The sequence below is a fragment of the Canis aureus genome, chromosome 24, assembly GCF_053574225.1.
Source record: "Canis aureus isolate CA01 chromosome 24, VMU_Caureus_v.1.0, whole genome shotgun sequence".
NCBI classification, from domain to species: domain Eukaryota; kingdom Metazoa; phylum Chordata; class Mammalia; order Carnivora; family Canidae; genus Canis; species Canis aureus.
The window spans coordinates 47,204,576-47,225,797 of NC_135634.1; the positions used below are offsets into that span (position 1 = coordinate 47,204,576).

General features: G+C 59.4%; 1 protein-coding gene and 1 long non-coding RNA gene across 6 annotated transcripts in view; one reads left to right on the forward strand and one right to left on the reverse strand.

Annotated features, from left to right (window-relative positions):
• The window catches only part of SH3BP4 (SH3 domain binding protein 4), an 83,279-nt gene that overhangs the window by 44,448 nt on the left and 17,609 nt on the right, over window positions 1-21,222 (forward strand). For 2 of the 5 annotated variants that reach the window (XM_077869324.1, XM_077869325.1), the window contains exon 3: window positions 12,746-12,849. The exons of the other annotated variants lie outside the window; for them this stretch is intronic. The gene's annotated coding sequence lies outside the window, so the exon portion shown is untranslated. The remainder of the gene's footprint in view (window positions 1-12,745; window positions 12,850-21,222) is intronic. 5 annotated transcript variants of the gene reach the window in all.
• On the reverse strand, window positions 13,221-18,168 carry LOC144296265 (uncharacterized). Its single transcript, XR_013363431.1, has 3 exons — window positions 16,387-18,168; window positions 15,432-15,672; window positions 13,221-13,999 (listed from the first exon to the last, which is right to left on the reverse strand). It is a non-coding gene; the product is annotated as an uncharacterized LOC144296265 (long non-coding RNA).

Below are 21,222 nucleotides of genomic sequence, written 5' to 3' on the forward strand. Positions count from 1 at the left end.
CCCATCCCTCCCTCCTCCTCACCCATCCCTCCTGCTCACAGCTTCTTCCATCGGCTTCTTCCATCGCCCCCTCTTCCTCCGACTCCTCCTCTCCTTTCCCTGACTGCACATAGGTCCCTTTGGTCCTCTAGGGGTTCACTCCTGCTTGTACCTGAAGTACAGCGTGTACCAGCTTTTTAGTGAAGGTGTCTCTTCCGACTGCTCACTGTGCCCCGTAACACAGCGCGTTAGCCCAGCCGGGATTCCGATGGGCATGATTTAAAGTGTCCCCGATTCCGTGATATTTAGCAGATTCACGACGTTGTGCAACCACCACCACCTCTATCTGGTTCCAGAACATTTTATCCAAAAAAATGAGACCTGTGGGCAGTCCCTCGACGCCCCTCCGTGCCCCTGGCCGCCGTGACCCCTGCTCTGCCCTCCGGGGTGGCCCATCCTGGAACCCTGCCTTGTGTGACTTCTGTGACGGTCGTCTCCCACTTACCGTGATGTTCTCAGGGGTCACATGTGGCGTGGGTCAGAATCTCCTCCTCCCTATAGAGAGGACGACTCCGTTGTGTGGCTAGACCACGTGGCGCTGGCCGCTCCTCCGTTCCCGGACGCTGGACTGTGTCTGCCTCTTGGCGACAACCCACCGGATGTTGCTGTTCTAACTAAATTCTACAAGCTGTCTTCTCTGGTCTCCCGGTTCTCGGGGGGCCCCCTGGCTTTGGGCTCCAGCTCCCCCCAGCCCCCCGGCCAGTCCCCAGTATTTATTAAACCTCCAAGAGCCAGGATGGACCCAGTTGCGTCTTTATTAAGTTCCCTCAGATGATGCTGATCGGAGCCCACCGGCCCCTCTGGCTGGACTCTTGAGTGACAGCTCAGCCTGTCCCCACCCAGTGAGACGCCAGGGCCGGCCCAGGACCCTGCGCTCTGCAGACCCTACTGCCCGACCTGGCCGTCCGCTGCCGTTGTCGGCTGCCTGTGTCCACGCGTGTCCTGACTCCACCTCTTGGAGGACCGGAGAGAAGCAGCAGGTGTGGACCGAACCCTTGCTGACAACCAGGTTTTGCAGGTTTAACACAATCTCACTGGCCGAACAGGAAGGGAGAAGGGGGAGCCAGGGCCTGTTGGCTTTCGGAACGGGTCCCCGAGCGTCTGAGCACTTAGCTTCCGGTGAGCAGCTTCACTCGGCATCCTAGGGGTGCATCCCGGTGTCTGGGGGCTTTGCCCCCTGGGTGGGCGGGGAGCAGGCAAGGCCCCTGCAGCCGTCCAGCTCTCCCCAGCCTGGCTCCAGGCACCGATCCCATCCCGGGCTGGCCCGAGCGGGGAGGCGAGAATGCTGCCCGCCCTGGACTGGGCGGCGCTGGGCAGGTGACGGAGGTACAGACGGAAACGGGACAGCAGGTAGCCCACGTGGCCCTGGACTTGGCCTCCTTTGTCTTGTCCTGCTTCGTGCCAGCAGCGATTTTTCCTCCTCTTCTCTTTCCTCTCTTCTTCTCTCCCCTCCCCTCCCCTCCTCTCCCCTCCTCTCTTCTCCTCTCCTCCCCCCTCCCCTCTGCTCCCCTCCCCTCCCCTCCCCTCCTCTCCCCTCTTCTCCCCCCTCTCCCCCTTCTCCCCTCCTCTCCCCTCCCCTCCCCCCTCCCTTCCCTCCCCTCCTCTCCCCTCCTCTCCTCCCCCCTCCCCTCTGCTCCCCTCCCCTCCCCTCCCCTCCCCTCCTCTCCCCTCTTCTCCCCCCCTCCCCTTCTTCTCCCCTCTGCTCCCCTCCTCTCCCCTCCCCTCCCCCTCCTCTCCTCTCCCCCTCCCCTCTCCCCTCCTCTCTTCTCCTCTCCTCCCCCCTCCCTTCCTCTCCCCTCCTCTCCCCCCCTTCTCCCCTCCTCTCCCCTCCTCTCCCCTCCTCTCTCTTCCTCTCCCCTCCTCTCCCCCCTCTTCTCCTCTCCTCTCCCCTCCTCTCTCCTCCTCTCTCCTCCCCTCCCCTCTCCCCCCTTCTCCCCTCCTCCCCCATCCCCTCCCCTGCCGTCCCATCCTCTCCTCTCCTCTCCTCCTTTGGAGATGCTGTGTCCACAGAAATCTCGGAAGGGCTCCTTGCTGCTCTAGGCAGTATCCTGACATTCTCAGGTTTGGGTAAAGAATAGATCAATCAGAAATCTGCGGAGCAGCATTTCTATGGGAAATGACGTGTATTCTTTTTCATTTTTAACGGATTTTTAAGTGTGATACAGAAAGGAACCTGTGGGATGAAGGCAGCCAGTCCTGTAGGATCCTCAGGACCAGTGGTCTCTGTTTCCGAGCTCACCTCACTCTGCTTTGCCCCCTGGGGCTGTCAGCCTGGATTCCTGCTCAGCCAGTGCACAGACCTCCGAGGATGGGTGGGCCGGTCTGTGCTGCCCGAGGCGTCTAGGGCCACCTCTCCATCCTGCGCCTGTGCCCAGGGGCCCAGAGAAAGGGCAGAGACGGAAGTAGTGGGGGAGGGCTCTGGGCAGGTGCAGTGTCGGCGGCAAGTGGCCTGTGTGCTATCAAGGTGAAGGCGAAGGCTCGGGGTACCACGCACACCTGCGTGACCTGGGACGAGTTCCTTGTCCGAATCAGTTTCATCATCTCTACTCATCGAACCTGCTGTGGAAATTTAAATTAGTTGTTAAAGCACTGGGCACAGGGCCTGACCGGAGATACAGCCCTCCTAGTTAGAGCTGACGTGAGCTCTGCTTTTCTGGGCAACGGGGTGAAGCCATACCTAAGAAATCACGTGTTGGGGCGGCCAGGCGAGGGTGGAGGTCCAGCTGAGACGTGGGGATGCCTGAAGGAAGGCCAGAGGCAGGGCAAGGAGGGGGAGCTGGCCGGGGAGCAGGTGCAGTCCAGAGCAGCAGCCAGTGAAGTATGGCCCTGGGACGGGGTACACCAAACCCTGCGTGCACCCTGGTATCGTAAAGGTTTGGGGACCCAGCCGTGCCCACTTGCTCGGTGTCTGTGCTGTCTTGGCCTTTCAAGGCGCAGCTGAGCCCACCAAGCTTGGAAACCTCACCACCCGGCCCTTGCTGGCGGTGCTGGCACGAGGACGCGCGGCAGGGCCCGGAGACATGACCGGTGGTCGCAGCTGGGCTCGGGGCTGCTGTGGGCATCCAGGGGCAGAGGCCGCGATGCTGCCAGCCGGCCCACGATCCGCGGAGCAGCCTCGCCGCAAAAATGGCCAGGCCCCAAGTGGCCGTGGTGCCGAGCTTGAGAAACCCTGCTTTCCAGGGTTTCAGGCCGAGCTTGAGAAACCCTGCTTTCCAGAAACAGTTTTCTGTTCCAACTGGGGAATCGGCTGGTTTGGAGGGAGGAGGAGTCTAGGATGGGTGATTTCTGGGCGGTGCCCATTGCCAGGATGGGGATGCGGGGGTGCGGGGCGGGCCCACTGGGTGGGGGGAGGTGAGGCCAGCCTGTTGCCTTGAAGGAGGGGGCTGTGGGCCGTCCTGAGTGGGCCCGGGAGGCAGCTGTCCGTGAGGGTGGCCCTGCACACATAAGGGCTGCCAGAGAGACACGAGTCTGGGCACCTGCAGAGACCAGGCAGCCCGTACCCCACGGCCTGGAGGTGGCCTGGCTGTGGCTAGCCCCCTACGGGGAATACCCCAAGCGACAAGAGCAGAAGGACAGGGGTGGACAGTGAGGACATCGGACACTCTGGGCAGGGGAGGAGGAGGTATCTGTGAAGGAAGGTGGGAGGACCAGCGATGGGGAGGCTGGGAGGCACCTGCAGGATGCACCCGAAGGGCAGCCCGGAGAGAAAGGAGAGTGGTCACGGCGTGGGGCACGGATGGAAAGCTGCCGGGAGAGACACACGGGAAAGCACCCGTCGGGCCTGGGCTCCGCATGGCCTTCCCTGCCAACCCCAGCGAGAACGGTGTCCGGGCCTGCAGCGGGGAGCCCGTCCCAGCCCAGGGCAGGGTGAGGGCTGCACCCCGATACAGCGCCGGCCAGTGCAGAGCCCTGTATGGTGGGGCCAGCAGTCCTGTAGGGGAGGAGGCCCCTGGGCGCTCGGGGTCGTGTCACCGTTGATGGCACAGCCTCCCTGCAGAGGGCAGAGAGGGTCGGGGAGGAGATGCCACAAGCAGCAGCTGGATGTCCCGGCATGAGCCACGATAAGCAAAACAGAGGACAGAGACTTCCAGACGGTGCCCTTTCTACTCAGGAGTGGTTTCTTTCTGCACCCAATCCTCTTTCTTAGCCTCTGCATTGAGTAAACCTCCTCAGGTACTTCTTATTTATAGACGGAGGCCAAAGAAGAGCTGCCCCCAGCTGCCATTGGCACAGGTCACGTGCTCCCCGTGCAAGGCCCCTCCTTGTGTCCCCATTGGAACTGCTGGGAGAACCAGCCGTGAATTACCGAGAGGCGTGGGCCTGGCTTCCAGAGCCTCCGGTGAACTCCTCTCCCCATAGGAAGCTGTCAGGTCAGTGGAAGTGCCTAGCACGGGCTTGTACAGCGGCTCTGCGGACAGACGGAGAAGGAGTCACACGAGGTTTGCTAATTTGTGCTCGGATTAAACAAGATACATAGAAAAGGAAAAACATTTTTTAAAAAAGAAATGAGAATAAAGGGGCACCTGGGTGGCTCAGCGGTTTAGTGCCGCCTTCGGCCCAGGGCGTGATCCTGGGGTCCTGGGATCGAGTCCCCCATCGGGCTCCCTGCAGGGAGCCTGCTTCTCCCTCTGCCTGTCTCTCTCTCTGTGTCTCTCAGAAATAAATAAGTAAAATCTTTAAGAAAAAAATGAGAATAAAAAAATAGGAGCAGCGACCTGAGCATCCTGTTAGCTGTGCCACAGCAGCACAGTGTTGGGGATCCCGTTCTGGTCTCCAGGGGCTGGGCTGCTGTTTGCCCAGTGGGACAGGTGGAGAGGCAGCTCGTGTTCTTGGAATTGTCTAGAAATGAGCTGATCCCTCCGGTCCTTGTGCTCGGCTCACGCCGGCCTCGGGAGGAGGGCATGCGGGCTCCCGCCGTGGGCCCTGGAACCCCCGGCGCTGCCTCTCGGGAGCTGGACCAGTTGCTTAGCTTCTCTGAACCTCAGTTTCTCGACTGTACAGTGGAGACAGTAGTCGTCTGTCTGAGGAACGCGTACACGGAAAGCCCCTAGGAGAGTGCCTGACACACGCGCAGGGTCCGACGTGTGTGTGCCGCTTCCCAGGGCCGTGGAACGGTGACCAAGGACTGCACGGCCTAAAACAACAGAAATCAACTCTCCCAGCCTGGAAGCTGCGGGGCCGCCGTCCCAGGGAAGAACCCATCCTTGCCTCGTCCACGTTTTTCCCCCCAGTCTTCCCGATCGGCGGCCGGGGGCTGTGTCTCTTCATTTGGCTTCCCTGTGTGTGTCCGGGTCTCTACATCCAGATTTCCCTCCTGGGCTTGGATCTAGGGCCCACCCTAATCCAGAAAAACCTCATTTTAACTTGCCGACATCTGCCAAGAGCCTGTTTCCACATGTCAAGTTCACGGACATTGGGAGTCCGGCCGGATTTAGTGCATCTTTCCGGGGGAGACCGCCCGGCTGCCGACGGTGGCTGTGGGTGTGCTGTCGCCTGCGTCACGGCTTCTGCTGTAGCTCACGTCCTTGACCTCAGCATTTCTGTGAGCTGGCTCGGAGCAGGAAGGGTCTGGCCTCTCGCTGTGCATTTGCAGCTGCTGCCCTGGAACGTGGCAGGTCTCCGTACCTACGCGGTTGACTTAGGGAAGACTCCCCCTCCCAGAACCTCCGTTGTTTCCAGAACAACAGTCTGTGCCGGACAGACCTCAGGCAGGCTGTGAACATAAGTCTGGCTTTGAAAGGGCGAACACGGCATTTACGTCGACGTGGGTGGAACTGGAGGGTATTGCACGCCGAGCGAAATGAGTCCGAGAAGGTCCGTTATGAGGGGAAGCTCCATGGGAAGTCATCAGAGAGGGAGACAAACCATGAGAGACTCTTAGCTCTAGAAAGAAACAGAGGGTCACTCGAGGGGAGGTGGGTGGGAGACGGGGTCACTGGGAGGGTGGGCATTAGGGAGACAGGGATGTGATGAGCACCAGGGGTTATAGGCAACTGATGGGTTAGGAACACTGATGATGTTCTATGTGTTGGCTGATTGAATTTAAAGAAAAAAAAAGGTGTCTTATTTTGGAGAGGCAGCCCCGTTCCGCTGGTTCCCGTATCTACCGAGGGATGGTTTCCGTGAGCCGGGCACTGCAGGGGCTGCCGAAGGACACCGTCCTTGCCGGCCCAGGGTGACAGCCTGGCGGGAGAGACACGCAATTAAATATAGTCACAGTCCAGGGATTAGGTCCTATTGTAGGGGAGCCCCGGGCGCCAGGGCTGGTGACCGCAGAGGAGGCGGTGACTCAGAGCGACGCCTCCTGGCTTAAGGAGCCGGGCCAGCCCCTGGCAGCTGCTCGGAGCCCCCCGAGGGACGGCCGGCCGAAGGAGACAGCAAGGACGGTGACCGGGACGGGAACATTCCCCGGCCTCTGCAGACGGGTCCCGCACTGTCCCCTGCATCGCAGCACGTGCCCCGCGGTGGGTGACCCAGTTAGGTCGTCAGAAGGGGCTCCCGTTTGCACCGGTTGAGAAGGGTGCCAGTTAGGAGCGGGCTCCCCAAAGTCTTCCTGCGGGAGCTGCAGGAGAAACCAGAGCTCCCTGTCAGGTCTCACCTGCTGTATTCTCACCTAAACGCTCCAGGAGGGTGACCCTGCTCCTCCAGGAACGTGGGCTCTTGCTTTGACCCCGCTGTGAGCGCGAGGCCGGGCCTGCTGGACCCAGGAGCCCACGCGGCTGCTCGGACAGGAGCCAACCTGAGGCCTCCCCCTACCTGCATGGACAAGGCGCACTAGGGTCCTTCAGAAGTCACGTCCACCAAGAACCTCGAAACGTGAACTTAGTTGGAAGCAGGGTCTCCGTTCAGTTACGCCGAGGGCCTGTGGGAGTGGAGGAGGCCCCGACCCCATGAGTGGTGGGTGTCCTTCGAAGGCAGCCGTGTGAAGTCGGGAAGAAGGCCGTGTGGAGCACAAGCACCCACAAGCCGCGGAGAGACAGGGATTGCCTGTGACCCCACAAGCCGAGAGGGGGGCCTGGAAAGAATCTTCCCTAGAGCTTTTGGGGGGACGTGGCCCCGTGACGCCTTGCCTTCACACTGCCAGCGTCCAGGCCTGGGAGAGGGCAGCGCCTTCGTTTAAAGCCGCCCTGTTTGTGGTGATTGTTCTAGACGCACCCACCGTGTCCCAGCCTCCCGAGCCCAGGGTGGTGCCGCCCACGGGACAGCGTGGGCCGTGTGGGGTGTGGGATGCTAACCGTGCTGGCCAGGTAAGCCCCTGTCTGTGGTTAGGGAGCCTTCACCCCTCAACCTTGACCGCTGCCCTTGATGGATGTGGCAAGTCGGGCCGGGCTCGGGCCATCAGCCGCAGGTGATTCTAGGTGATACCGGAGGACCCTGTCGACTGCAGGGGAACTCTCCTGGCCTGGGAGGTGCCATGCTGGGGCTTAGCTCCCTCTGAAGGAGCCCCAGGCTGGGCCCCGGAGCCCCGCGTCCTCAGCCCAGCTCTGCGTGTGATTAGTTAGTGACTTTGGGCAAAGCTCCGTGTTTCTGCTCTGGTTGCTTCCTCATATGCTGGTCTTGTACCCACACGTGTGGGTAGGTCCTAGGCACGTGAGCTTGGGCACACGCTTCCACCTGCGTGATACGCTCCCATCAAGCTGCATTCTCGTCCCCGGGGAACCTTCTCCACTCCCTCTCCCCCACCACCACCACCAATCCCACCTTCCCCCCTCAACCGCTCTTCTGGTCTCTGGAGGTCCATTTCACCTGCTCTTGCACGTCATGTGACGTGTGTCCTCTCTTGTGCTCGGCTTCTGTCCCCCCACGATGCCTGTGGGGTTCCTCTGTGCTGTCGCATGGATGAGCGTTTCCTGTCAGTGGTGCCGTGAGATGTACCACCGTTCGTGCATCCTCCTGTTGGTGGACACAAGGGTCATTCCCAATTTGGGGCTATTATGAATAAAACCAGCGCAGACACCCTTGTACGCACCTCCCTATGGACAGACCCATCCTTTCTCTTGGGCGTGTGTGCCAGGGGGTGGAACTGCCCCACGTGGTGCACGTGAAGTGTTCCAAAGGGGTGGCTCTGCCTCATGCTTCCAGTCGGTGGATCTTTTTTTTTTTTTTTTTTTCTTCATGAGAGACAGAGAGAGGCAGAGACACAGGCAGAGGGAGAAGCAGGCTCCTTCTGGGGACCCCATTGCAGGACTCGATCCCAGGATCCCAGGATCGCACCCTGAGCCCAAGGCAGATGTCCAACCACTGAGCCACCCAGGTGCCCCCAGTCAGGTGGCTCTTAAGTGGTTCCTCCCTCCGTGGTGGGAGTGGGAGGCACTGGGCAGGTGGGCGAGTGGGTGGGACCCGACTCCTCCTGCAGGCCCCTCCGTGTGCCCCCTTCCCACCTTCAAGGAGATCTGAATTTCTTCATATTTACCTCGCCTTTGCTCTGGGTTTCTGCAAAGCCCTGAAGAGCGGGTTCAACTTCTCAAAATGAAAGGCTGTGTGCTGCTGGGCCCTCCGGGCCCCGTGATACACAGTTTTCCCAACTACTTGATTGTGTGTTTCTACAGTGTAGGTCGGCTCACACTCACACCCCGGGAAGTGTGGCTCGTGCTGTTCTGCAGGCGGATGGCAGGCTCATCTGAGCACCGCAGTCACCACCCCAGGAGAGGGGCCCGGGGTTCCCGAGGCCACCTGGGCTGCTCCGTGAGGCCCCGCTGTGTCCCTTAGCTCTAAGGACACACGCTGATCTTTTCAAGACAGGGTCACAGAGCTCACGTCACCTGGGTGGTCGGGGTCTGCGGCCCCTGCGTGTCTTGTGCAAAACTGCAAAAGAAGTCCCCCTCCAAGAGTTGAGGGTGGCGGGTGTGTAGACTCAGGGCCAGTGTCTAACACCGGGAAGGTGCTGCTGCTTTTGGGTGCCTTTGTGACGGGGCGGGGGGCTGGGGTGGGGGTTGGTCAGTGACAGCAGAGCAGCTTAGGAGGTATTGCTTGAAGGGTTTGGCCAGCAGAGGCAGGGGAGAGAGCCTTCCAGGCAAGGGAAGCAGCACGCCCCACGGAGGACCAGAGGGTAGACTGAAGCAGGCAGGGCCAGTCATGAAGACTGTCACACTTGGGGGATGGTAGGGATGAGGATGGTATCTTGGGGTTGAACTAGTGAGGATTTTTCCCAGTAATGAGGTGCAGGTGGTGACGGGGTTAGAGGGTGCTGGAGAGGAGCCGGGTTCTTACAGGTCAAGTTTGGGCCTCGGGGAGGCCAGGCAGGGACCCCGCAGCCCGCCGTTTGCAGTCAAAGGGAAGAGAATGGGATCGGGGCTCTATGTGGAGGGACTGCAGGCGGTTCTTTGGCGGGTGGCAGCGGGCCCGGGCTGTGCGGTGATCCTGTCCTATCCATGCATCAGGGTTTTGTGAGAGCCCTGACCCGTCTCTGGATTGGGACATATTGTCTCAACGCCTCCAGAGGTGCCTGTCATCAGCATCAGGGTGGAGAAGCTGCTGTGGGGAGCCCTTGGGGGCACAGGTGCATGGGTGTGGCGCGACGCCCCTGGCTCCTAGTGGGGAGATGCCAGGGATGCATCCTCCAGGGCACGCGACAAGGATGATCGCGTCCAGGGGTTAACGTGCCAGGAGGGGGACCCCGACCCGGGTGCAGAGGTGGGTAGCTTTATCCCCGTTTTATAGAAAGGAGCTGGAGGCAGGGGCACCGCTGATTAAACGGGAGGTCATCCAAGGTGAGGGAGTGGTGAGTAAATGACGTTTCCGAGTGGAAATGCAGAGAGTTTGTGGTTTGTGGTTTGCGGGAGACCATGAATCGAGTCCCCGGTTCAGAGCGGTTGGGGGGACCCAACCCACATGTCTGCACTCTGCAGGGAAGACGGTGAGGGACGGTGGTCATTGAGCACCTGCCGTGTGCTCATCTGGCAGGGCAGGGGACAGAGGCTCCGAGAGGTTAAGTAACTGGGCCCGGAGCGCACAGCGAGAGCTGGCCTTTACACTCAGGTCGACCCCAGGGCCCCGTGCCGTGGCCCCAGTGCAGTCCCCACCGTGGTCCAAGGGGGGAGGAGGAAGACACGAGTGATCACCTAATGGTGCAGCTGCAGCACGTGTGCAAGAGCGAGCAAGGGCCCTGTGGGCTGGTGCATGGTGGGGTTGGAGGCAGGTTGCTGAGCGTGCAGACGGCAGCCTTGCTCCGAGAGAGGGGAGGGAGGCCCCGCTGGCGTGCCAGGCCGCAGAGAGGGGCCTCCGGGGGGAGGCGAGGGCCCATCCCCTCACCAGAACAGCAGATGTTCCCGGAGAGCCCTTTCTTCCCTGGTCTTTTTCCAGAATCACTGTCTCTTGATGCATCAGTGAAGGCGAGCTCCAGTTTGGGCCAGAAGACGTTGAAGCCCTAAATGCCGAGTCGAGGGGGCTTCGGCTCCCAGCAGCTGCTGGAAGTTTCTGTCTGGGCTTTTGCCTGTGCGTTTGACCTCAGCCGCCGTGAGCCGCTGGGGTGTTGATTTGTATTCCTGAATGTTGTGTCAGGTGGTGTGGACGGCTCCAGCCTGCTCAGGCCCACCTGGAGGCACCTGACGCTGGCCGCCAGCTCCAGAGGTGGTGCCCTGGGTGACGAGAGGAGCCTCCCCTTCCCCGGCCTTGCCCGTGGACGAGGGGCCACCATTCTATCCGCCCTCCCATTTCTGCCCTCGCCTCCTATTTTCAAAGGGTCCCAGCATGTTCTCCATTAACCCCAATGCCCAGGCACCTCCAGCGTCCTAGTGAGAGCAGCTCATTGCAAAGCCCCAGTTACTTGGACGCCACTAGGAAAAGCCTTTGCAAGGGCCCTGAGGTGACTTGGCAAGAATTTTATAGGAACGCTTAGGATGTACAAGTCCAGTTACCCATGCGTCACCTGCCAGCATCAGACTCCTTCAGGAGTGTGAGATGAGCGGCCATCAGTGCTGGCCTGGTGGTTCGGGAGCCTAGGATGGAATGTTCTAGAAGTGTGGAAACAAGGTCACACTTTTCAGTAGCGGCCGTGGCTCTCTGTGTTGGGAGCCTGACTTTTGTTTTATGTCTTGGCGTTCCAGTCTTAATGAGATGTGACGGATCGAGAGACACACGTGTGTATTTTCCTGGGGCCGCCGTAACAAAGTATTACAACCCGAGCGGCCGAAAAGAATAGAAATTCGCTCTCAGGGTTCCGGATGCCGCAAGTCCGAGATCTTGGTTGTCTACAGGCTGGTTCCCTCTGGGGCTGTGAGGGGGAAGCTGTTGCAGGCCTCTCTCCTTGGCGTGTGGACGGACGGCCACCTCCTCTTGTGTCCTTATGTGATCTCCCTCTGTGTCCAAACTTGCCCTTTTTATAAGGACACCAGTCATAGTGGACGAGCCCCACCCACCCACCACCCACCACCCACCCAATCACTTCATCCGACCTCGATCTTCCACGAAGATCCTATTTCCAAATAAGGTCATATTTGCAGGTAGGAGAGGTGGGTCCATCTCAAGGGGGCCCGTGCTCAGTGCAACCTCTTTACAGGGGGTATTAGAAAAATGGGGACATATCGATAAGGCTTCTCGGTGTCATCCCCACCCTGGCCTGGTGGCATTTAGGTTTTCGCCAAAAGATGCGTGTTGCTGTGCACGACTGGCAGTGTCCTCCCCAAACCTGAACTCCCTGCTGGGCCTCCGGTAGCTCCAGCCGTGGAAGTAAAGTGCATGGAGTACTGTCAAACCCTCACTCCGCGGAACCCGGGGTCAGAGCAGCGGAGGTAGACCTCAGGAAGCGATTAGTGGCTGATAGACAAAGGATCCCGGCTCCTTTAATAAAGCACCTGTGAACCCACCTGGATGCAATTCTTTGCTGCAGCAAAATCTCAGCGTTCCGGACCACAGTGGTGCAGTTGGGAAGCAGCGAGGCCGTGTTAAAAAAAAAGAAAAAAAAAAAAGATGTGTTTTGCACAAACTCAGAGCACTTGCTGTGCAAACACGGGGCTTGTGTGGGCGCTGGGTCATGGTAACAGCATCGCTTCTTGCCTCTGTGGACCGTTTCCTGTGCCGCAAGGCCCTGCGCACGGTGTGTGGGCATCATCTGTTGTGCAAGCCCTCAATACTCTTGTCCCTTCCTCTTGTGGGTGGAGACAGTCAGGCACAGAGAGATCTGGCTGAGTGTGGCCGCGGTGGTGAGCGAGCGGTTAGCTGGGGCCTTCCCGAAGCACTGAGCAAGACCAGAGTGGCAAAAGCTGTCAGCAAAGTGAAGTTTGCGGGGACAGAGCTTGCCGGCCAGCGGGAACTGCCAGTGCCAAGGTCCTGGGGCAGAAATGAGTTACACGTGGAAAATGAATATACTCAGAAGGAAAGGAGGTCATGGAGGGCTGGGCTGGGCCAGATCGGTCAGTCCAGGGCGGGAGGCTAGATTTAACGGACTCCCAATTGGCCGGATAGATTTATTCTAAGCGCAGGGAGATGGGGAGATGCCGCAGGAGAGACTTAACTTGTTAAGAGGCCCCCCAGCTGTTCGAAGGAGAGGGCTTAGCCGTGTGTGTTTGGGGCTGGGGGGTGAGGGGAATGGGAGCTGGGAGACCAGGGGAGAGAGCAGGTGCTCAGCTAGAGGCTGACAATAGAGAGAGGGGGTCAGATGAGCTCACTCTGGAGGCAGGATTGCCTGGACTTGAGGGCGGAATGGAGTCCTCGTGACAAGAGAATGTGTGGCTCCCCAAAGTCCAACTTCTTCTCTGTTCCTTTACAGAAAGAGTTTGCCGGTCTTTGCTCTACACCCACCGCCCTGGGGCGCAGTTTTTAAATAGATGAGACCTACCATGTTTCTGGAAGAAAAGAATAAAGTATATAACGGTGGGTGTCCCTTCTCACCAGGGCCCGGCCAACGGGGTTGCTTGCCTCTGGGGGCGGGGGGAAGACGTTTTATCCAATTACTTTAATTTTCAGTTATTTTAAAGGTCATGTAGAAGGGGGAAAAAAATAGGTGAAAACAGGTGAAAATAGCTGATAAGAGACTTTGAGATAAAGGTGCTAGTCCTACCAGGGAAGCAGATGTGGTTAAACCACCACGGGAACTGGGGCCCATGTGGTTCTCAGAGCATGCAGACCAGTGACACAGAAGAGGCCCGATTCAAACCCGCACGGCTGCCCACGTCCCGCGTGCAGAAGGCATCGGGGCGACGTCCCCGCAGTCGGGCCCCTGCTTCGCCCCGAGGTAAGGAACTTCGTGAAGTTCCTCGCTGAGCAGCGAAATAAGTTCTGTACGTTCATGTCGGCATGCAGACCCCCCCCCTTTTTTTTAGATAAAGGAAAATAGATGTGAATGTTTATCCGATTTTTCACGGAGGTGGGCCTCTCTGTGTCTCGAGGCAAAATCACGAAGGAAAGATTCACGGGGCTGCGTAACGGAGACTTGATCGAGTTAGCAGATGGATCTCTGTGTGCGGGCAGCGGAGTGGGGCAGGTGTTTGCAGCGGGGACCGTGAAATTGTAGACTCGTAATGGAGCAAAGGATACGAAATCATGGTCCTAAAACAGGAAATAAGAAGGAGTAGGGGGACGCCTGGGTGGGCTCAGCGGTTGAGCATCTGCCTTTGACTCAGGGTGTGACCCCAGGGTCCTGGGATCGAGTCCCGCATCGGGCTCCCTGCATGGAGCCTGCTTCTCCCTCTGCCTGTGTCTCTGCCTCTCTCTCTCTCTCTCTCTCTCTCTCTCATGAATAAATAAATAAGATCTTTGAAAAAATAAAATAATGATTTTCATTAAAAAGAAAAAAAATGTAGCAGTAGGTGTCTGAGAAATTTCTGAGTGTCACGGCCAGAGGATATGACTTGGAACTTCGGGATTCTGTTCCCCGCTGGTCCCGTGAGCAGGGCTTTTCTGGAACTGCCGGTGACCCCGTGACGGAGCAGGGGCCAGGCACCCACGGCTGCCGAGAGTCCGTATTGCTGGAACTTTCCAGGAACACGTTTGGCAACGCTCCGTCCTCTACTAGAAAGCCGTCCTAAGAGGATAATCCAGAACGCCGAGGAAGTCGGGTTAGGAGGATGGTCTCTAGCACCGGCCCTGTGTTTATAGCAGCCGCGATCTGGCTCCCGCGGGGAGCGGGGTCAGGGCGCTCTCGGGGCGAGCCCGGTCACGAGGCTGGGCTGGCTTTCCCTTCTCACGCTCCCCCCCGTCAGGCAGCCTGCATTTCTGGGTTACTTGGAGCATAAAGGCCAGCGGGGCGGGGGTGGGGGGGCACTGGCTCTGTCCACCCCCGGATACATGGGTCTGAGCCTCAGACACATGGCACGCGTGTGTGTCATCAACAAGAGCGGTCGGGGGCGGCGGGCGGCGGAGAACCCTGGAAGCTGCGCCCCGTCCCCTCCTTGTCTCAGTCTGGCCTTTGAATCTGAGTCTTAGAAACAGACCTCAGGGGAACACCCCTCTCGCTAAAACCAGACAAGCCTCAGTTTACTCATCTGTGACATGGGTGGCACCAGCCAAGCGTTGGCTTCCCAGAGTGCTACCTAAGAGGACCTCTTTTTAAAATTATTTTATTTATTTGAGAAAGAGCATGAGAGGACGGGGAGGGAGAAGAGGGAGAAGCTGAGCAGGGAGCCGGACGCGGGGCTCGATCCCGGGACCCCGAGATCACAACCCGAGCCGAAGGCAGACAGACAGACGCTCAACCGGCTGAGCCACCCAGGCGTCCCTAACGTGAACTTTTAAAAGGCATTTTTAAGTTAACATATACTCAAAAAGGTCTCCGCGTGTCTAAGGAAGGTTTTTCTTATAGACCGGCTTCCTCTTTAAAGCAATAGAAAGCTGCTTCATTTAAAAGAACTTCCTTAAATAAACTTCAGTTATAAAAAAAAAAAATGTGTTGATCTAAAGAGAAGTATCTATTTGGGTTGAGTTTAGGTTTTTTTTTTTTTTGGAAGACAGTAAATCGATGACTAACATCTACAAATCACAGCTGCTTTTTAGTGCGGGTGTTTCGCCGTTTCGTTGAGGGTGTGGGAGGGGAGCCCCGCCCCCCCCCCCCCCCCCCCCGGAGCAGCAGCCCCGGTCCAGCGACTGGACCTCCCTTCTCGTTGCCGTTAGACCATTTCGGAGATAATGACCCTCGGTCTTTCCCGAGGTCACTGGCGGGGGACCAGGGCTGGTAAGCCTTTCTCGCCGGGCTGATCACAAGGCCCACCTCACAGCCTGTCTGCCGCCAGCCCGGTCACACGGGGGGTGCTGGCCTTCCCGTGTGACTCAGTGGGGCAGACCACAAACCGCCCGGCCTCCCGAACCCCATGCCGGAGGCGTGACCTCCCCGCCGCCTTCAGCCGCGGGCAATGGGACAGATGAAGAGCAGCCGTCGGAGCACACACGGTATGACGGGCGGTTCGAGGTGTCCGCGGGCTCCCGTCTCGTCGCGCCAGGGACCCACGAGGGGGACCCACCTCGTTCTCCTCGCCGTGGCAGGGTCCTGTACGCGCCCGACACCGCACGGCAAGCAAGAGAGGGAAGGAACGAGCTCCTCCATCCGCTTGCACCATTGGTGGTCCCCGGTGACCCGCGGTGCCAAATAATTGCTCGGGTGAGACGTTTGTCCGTTCAGCAGGTGGCGCCGGACAGCGTGGGCCAAGTGCTGGGCCGCGAGAGAAGCCGCGTATCCAGCTCTCCAGGAAGTGAGTGTAGCACCTGTTAGGGACCCAAGAAACCGCGTGCGTCGTGACAGCTGTGGTGCTGGGGATCAGAGCCAGAGGTGCCCAGAGGTGCCCAGAGGAGACGGTGGGTGGATCCCCGCGGGGCTCGGAACAGAGATGGGGTTCCGTTGGCAAAGGCGCCGTGGGACGGGGTCCTTTGCAGATGTGCAGGTTTTAATGGGTGAGAAAGTAGGAGCCCTGTTAGGTCTTTGAGATAGGGTCGGGGTGGGGGGTGGCAGGGTTCAGGAGGTGGCTGGGAGGGACACCAAGGGCAAGCAGCCGGGTTTGGCCAGAGTCCGGGAAAGACGAAGGGATGTGGGATGCGGTGTGCACGGGGGTGCGTGTGCGGAGCATCTGGAAGTGGGAGCCGGGGGGTCTGGATGGTCCTCTGCGGCCTAGAGAGAGGAGCCGAGACTGTGGGGCTGGACCCGGCTGGCCGGGAGGGGGCCGGGCCCTGGGACGGCCCGCACCCAGAGGGTCCTCCGATGTCCCTGGCCCGTGAAACCTCCCGCGGTGTTGCTGGCTCCCCCAGCCCTCGCCCCTCGGGGGGTGGAAACAGCGAGTCAGAAGTGCTGACCCGTGTGGGCACGCCGCGCCCACGGGACCCCCGCCGCCCCCAGGGCCCTGGGTGGTGGTTCTTGAGCTTTGGATGAGCAGATTAGGACTTGAGTGCGTGCATGTCCCCAGCCCAGTGTCCGGCGCACGGAACCTTCTCTCTCCTCCAAGCTTTAGGCTCCGCGTTGCCTCGGGCCTGGCCTCCCTGGACGCATCTGCTGTTTCCTTCTGCTGAGCGCAGAGCCTTGCTCCTGGACGCTGGGCTCCGAGGGTCTTCACGGAGACGACAGGGCCCCCTGCCTGGGGGATGCCCATGTCTTCGGATGGACTCGGGACTGGGGTGCGTGATCCTCACAGCCGGCCTGCTGGGGGCTCTGAATGGCAGCAGGCCGCCGCCCAAAACTAAAACTCCGTCGTCAGACTTGAAGCTCACTCCAGACCCTGGTGAATGAAGCGGATTCCTCGGGGCCCCCTCCAGGGGGGCCATGCCCTTTGCACCCCCAGAAGGAGGCAGCCCTCCTTGGAGGCCGCAGGGCAGCGTTTCTGTCTTGGGCTACAGGGGCGCCCAGCAGGTTCTAGAGAGGAGACTCCCGAGGTAGGAAGCCTCCTGCCACGGTGGGTGGTGGGAAGGTTCGGGTTTCTCTGGGCCCGGCTGGGGCTGGTCCTCGTAACGGGAGCCAGGGCCGTCCCTGCCAACAGGGGGTGGGCCTGGAAAGGGGACACCAGTCACGTGCTGGCTGTCCTCTTGGGGTATTGCCCAGACCGGTCCGGGGCAAGGGTCAGGATGCAGAGAGCTGGGAGTTTGCAGGCTGAGGAATCGGCCTCCAGGGCCGTTTGGCTCCGAGGGAAGGGATGTTGGAGACGTTGGCAGCACACAGAGGCGCCCTCTGGCCTGGCCGGGTCGCAGCCGGCTCCCCCTGCGGGGTCCTCCGTGTGATTGCTGAGAGCTGGGAGCCCCCACGGGCCTGCAGGCTGGCGGGCATGTGGACGGTTTCTCTGCGGCTGGCCCCGGGGGTCCGGGCCCGGGGTCGGTGGGCTCCCGGCCGCTGCTTACGGGGTGCAGGCGGGGGGACAGGCCAGCCGGGGAGGGCGTCTTTGAATTATTTTGATTCTCTGAGCTCGCTGCTGTTTGGGGAGCGAGCCAGGTGAGCAGACGGGATGGAGTTTCTGTCGACAGTCTGGTGATTGGAATCACCCAGAGCGGGTTGAAACCCATGCTCGCTTTTGAACCCGGAGGAAATCTGATGCAATCAACACGACACTCTTACTCCAGAAATTAAAATCAAATGCGGAGATGAGTCATCTCCAATGAGGCACGGACAGACCTCGCCGGGGAGGAGCTCGGAGCGGTCTGCGGGCCCCGTGCTTCCTGCACGCGGGGCCCAGACCCAGCAGCTTTCCCCCCGCCCCCCGCTCGGGGGCCCCCGGGGAACCTGGCACCCCACAGACGCTCAGGTTCTTTGGTTTCTTCCTTGGTGCCTTTGTCTTTGGAAACGTTCTCGGGTGGAACGTTGGCAGAGCCACCCGAGTCCGAGGCGAGGGGCGGGCGGGCCCAGGTGGCCCAGGGGCTGTGTAGCGGCTCCCGAGTTGGCCACCGGAGTCCGTGAACAATTCTGTGCGTGTCCAGCGATGTTGTGTGTGCGGAGGCCAGCCTCTGGTTCCCGGGGAGGAGCTAGGAGCGGGCTCTTCTCCGCGCATGAATCAGCCTTTATACTAAGGAAAAGAAAAACTCATTAGTTGTGAGTCAGGCACAAGCAAGCTTTAATGCCCCTTCCTGTCTTCCCAGACCTGACTTCTAGAGAAGGGGTGGAGGGGGGCTTCCCGCGGGCAGGCGTGGCCTGGGGAGGATGGGGGGGCGTGCAGGGGCTGCCCCCGCCCTTCGGAGAGCAGCAGCGCACGACCCTAGTGGAGGGCAGGGCGGCTGGACTTGTAGCCCCCCCCCATCAGCCGTTAGGAACGTGTAACTTAGATTCCCACCAGAGGCTAGGGTTCCGGAATTCATCCTGCTTTGTATAATCAAGTCATGAGGCCATCTGGGGGGCACTAGACATTCACTGGGGATTTTGGCTCTTTAGAGGAGAGTATCGCAGCGATACCTGTTAAAATACCTCCGAAGCTCTTATCTTTATTACTTTTTTTAATATTTTATTTCTTGGGAGAGACAGAGACAGAGAGAGAATCTCAACCAGACTCCACGATGAGCGTGGACCCCGATGCGAGGCTTGATCCCACGGCCCTGAGGTCATGACCTGAGCCAAAATCAAGAGTCACAGGCTTAACTGACTGCACCACCCAGGCGCCCCACCTTTGTCTTTTTTTTTTTTTTTTTTTTTAAGATTTTATTTATTTATTTGTGGGATTACAGGCAGAGGGAGAAGCAGGCTCCCCGCAAGGAGCCCAATGCGGGACTGGATCCCAGGACCCTGGGATCGCGCCCTGAGCCTAAAGCAGACGCTCAACCGCTGAGCCACTCGGGTGCCCCCCCCCCCCGCCTTTGTCTTTATTAAAATAGAATTCTTAGGGTGCGGGGGTGGTTCAATCTGTTAAGCTTCTGCCTTCAGCTCAGGTCGTGATCTCAGGGTCCTGGGATCGAGTCCCACGTCGGGCTCCCTGCTCAGCGGGGAACCTGCTTCTCCTCCCCCCTGCTCATGTACACTCGCTTGTGCACACTCTCTCTCTCTCAAATAAGTATGTAAATAAATAAATAAATATTTAAATATTTTAAAAATAGACTTCCGTCCTTCATGGTCCATGTAGGTCTCACAGCAGAGGAGGAACGGAAGCAGAGTGAGTCCTGTGGCTCTCAGAGCTTACACTCTCTTGGAGAAATCGGGCTGGTGACAGGAAAGCACGTGATCTGTCGTGTTGATAAGGGAAGTAGGGAAAGAGGGTGGAATCAGGGATGTCAGTGGAGCAGACATTTGACATTTGTCCCTGCCGATTAGGTGACATTTGAGCAGGCCCTGGATAGAGATGGGGCATCGCGTCTGGGAAATATGTAGGCATGGGCCTCCCAGGTGTGGGAATAGCAGGTGCAAAGGCCCTGAGGAAGCACTTCAGAAGGGTCCACAGAGCCAGCAGGACCCACAGTGTGGGGCCTTGAGGTCACTGTAAGCTCACTAAGCACTAAGCAGCTTTCAGAGGGTTTTGAACTGTTGGGACTTGTGGAAACATTCTGAGTGCTGAGGGGTGGGCTCCCGGAGGACAGAGTCGGGTACGGTGGACTTGCAGGGAGGAGCTGATGCCTGCCACCGTGGGGGTGCCGAGGTCGGGCGGAGGTCAGGTTCTGACCGGGGTGTGTGTGGTAGGGCGGGGTCGGGGGGGTGCTTTTGCCTGGTTGCATGTGCCATTCAGCTGTGACTGAGTTGGTGAAGCCTGGCAGGGGCTCGAGCTGGGTTTGGACGCCCGTCAGCCCTGCAGGGCCCCTCGGTGACCTGGGTCTGGAGTCCAGGGGTCACTTGTCAACTGAGCAAGAACCGGGCCACGTCTCCTTGTGCTGCTCGAGCGTGCGACCCTGTGGCTCCTTAGAGCTTCCCTAGTCAGAGGGAGACGCCTGCACGTCATTCCTGATCCATGTCTGGGAAGGCAGGTGACAGATGTTCCTTGATATTACTCTCCTAGTGTCTCTTTGATTGCAGGCGTTTTTGAACCATGTACATAATTAGGAGAAGAGTAAAAATAAAGTAGTAAATAATCTAAAAATATTAAAATAGGGTAAAGGGCAGAAAATGCAGAGGGAAGGCAGCCTGACGTGCAGCAAATGTAGTAACAGGGAGCAGTCGAATCAGGCACCACCAGATACAGTCTCGAACCTTCACACACTCATTGTAAAGCAAGTCGGAGCGTCGCTGTCACTTACCCCACCGTTGCTTTTCGCACACGGCAGGGACCCATTCAAGGCCCAGCACATGAGTCACCCGGGAGGCGTGCAGGCCGGTGGGGAGGCGGGTGGGGCGGGAAGGGTGGAGGGAGAGGACCGTTTCCCTGGAGGCGCGGGTGGGGGGGCGTGTGTTCAGGGTGCAGACGCCCAGCCGCCCCGGGCACGCTCGAGAGGCAGCAGGCCCGTGTGCGGTCACCGACTCGCGTGGGTGTGGAGGTGAGTGACAAGCCTGGAAGGGCAGGTGGGAACCGAGTCGCACGGGGACTCCGAAGGCCGGGGCAGGGAAATCGAACCTCACTGATTTGAAAGCTGTGAGCAAGGGGCGCCCGGGGTGGGGTCAGGGGTTGAGGTCGGGTTCGGCTCTGGCCGTGATCTGGGGTCCTGGGTTCGAGTTCCGCGTCGGGCTCCCTGCAGGGAGCCTGCTTCTCCCTCTGCCTGTGTCTCTGCCTCTTTCTCTGTGTCTCTCATGAATAACTAAATAAAATCTAAAAAAAAAAAAAAAAGCAGTGAGCGACCCTGCCAAGTTTGGAGCTGGGCAGTGACCTGACCTGGAAGGGCAGCTTTGAGAGGAGAGGGCCCCATGGACGGGGCGACGGGAGGAATCAGGCCTGCTGCACTCCGGCTTTGGAAAGAAGCGCCTAGCAGGGTGCTCGAGCACGGAGCGTGGTGTTGGCCGCCGCCTCCCGGGCAAGTTAACCTCCCGAGATCTCTCGGCGCCTGGTTCTGGGGTGGGTGGAGGTGCCCAGCTGCTCTGTGAGCCGTCCCCCTGATGGTATCTCCTCAGGGAAGCTTCCAGGTTCCAGGAGGAGAGTCTGCCCTCTTTGCTGTAAAATAGCATCCCCAAGGGGCAGTGGTGAGTGTCAGGACTTGTCTGAGGACCGTCCCCCGCTGTCCCAGAAGAAAGATTGCCATTCTGGGCTTCACACAGGGCATTGAGCACCAGGGACAAACGCCCCCCGTCCCGCGGAAGAGGCTGCATGAATGAGCGTGTTGATGCTCGGCGGCCACCCGGTGTTGATGCTCGGCTTCGGTCTGGCTGATGATAACGTGAGGCTGTCAGAACCGTACAGTTGGTGGCTTATCTGCTCCTTGAACGGCACCCCCTGGGGG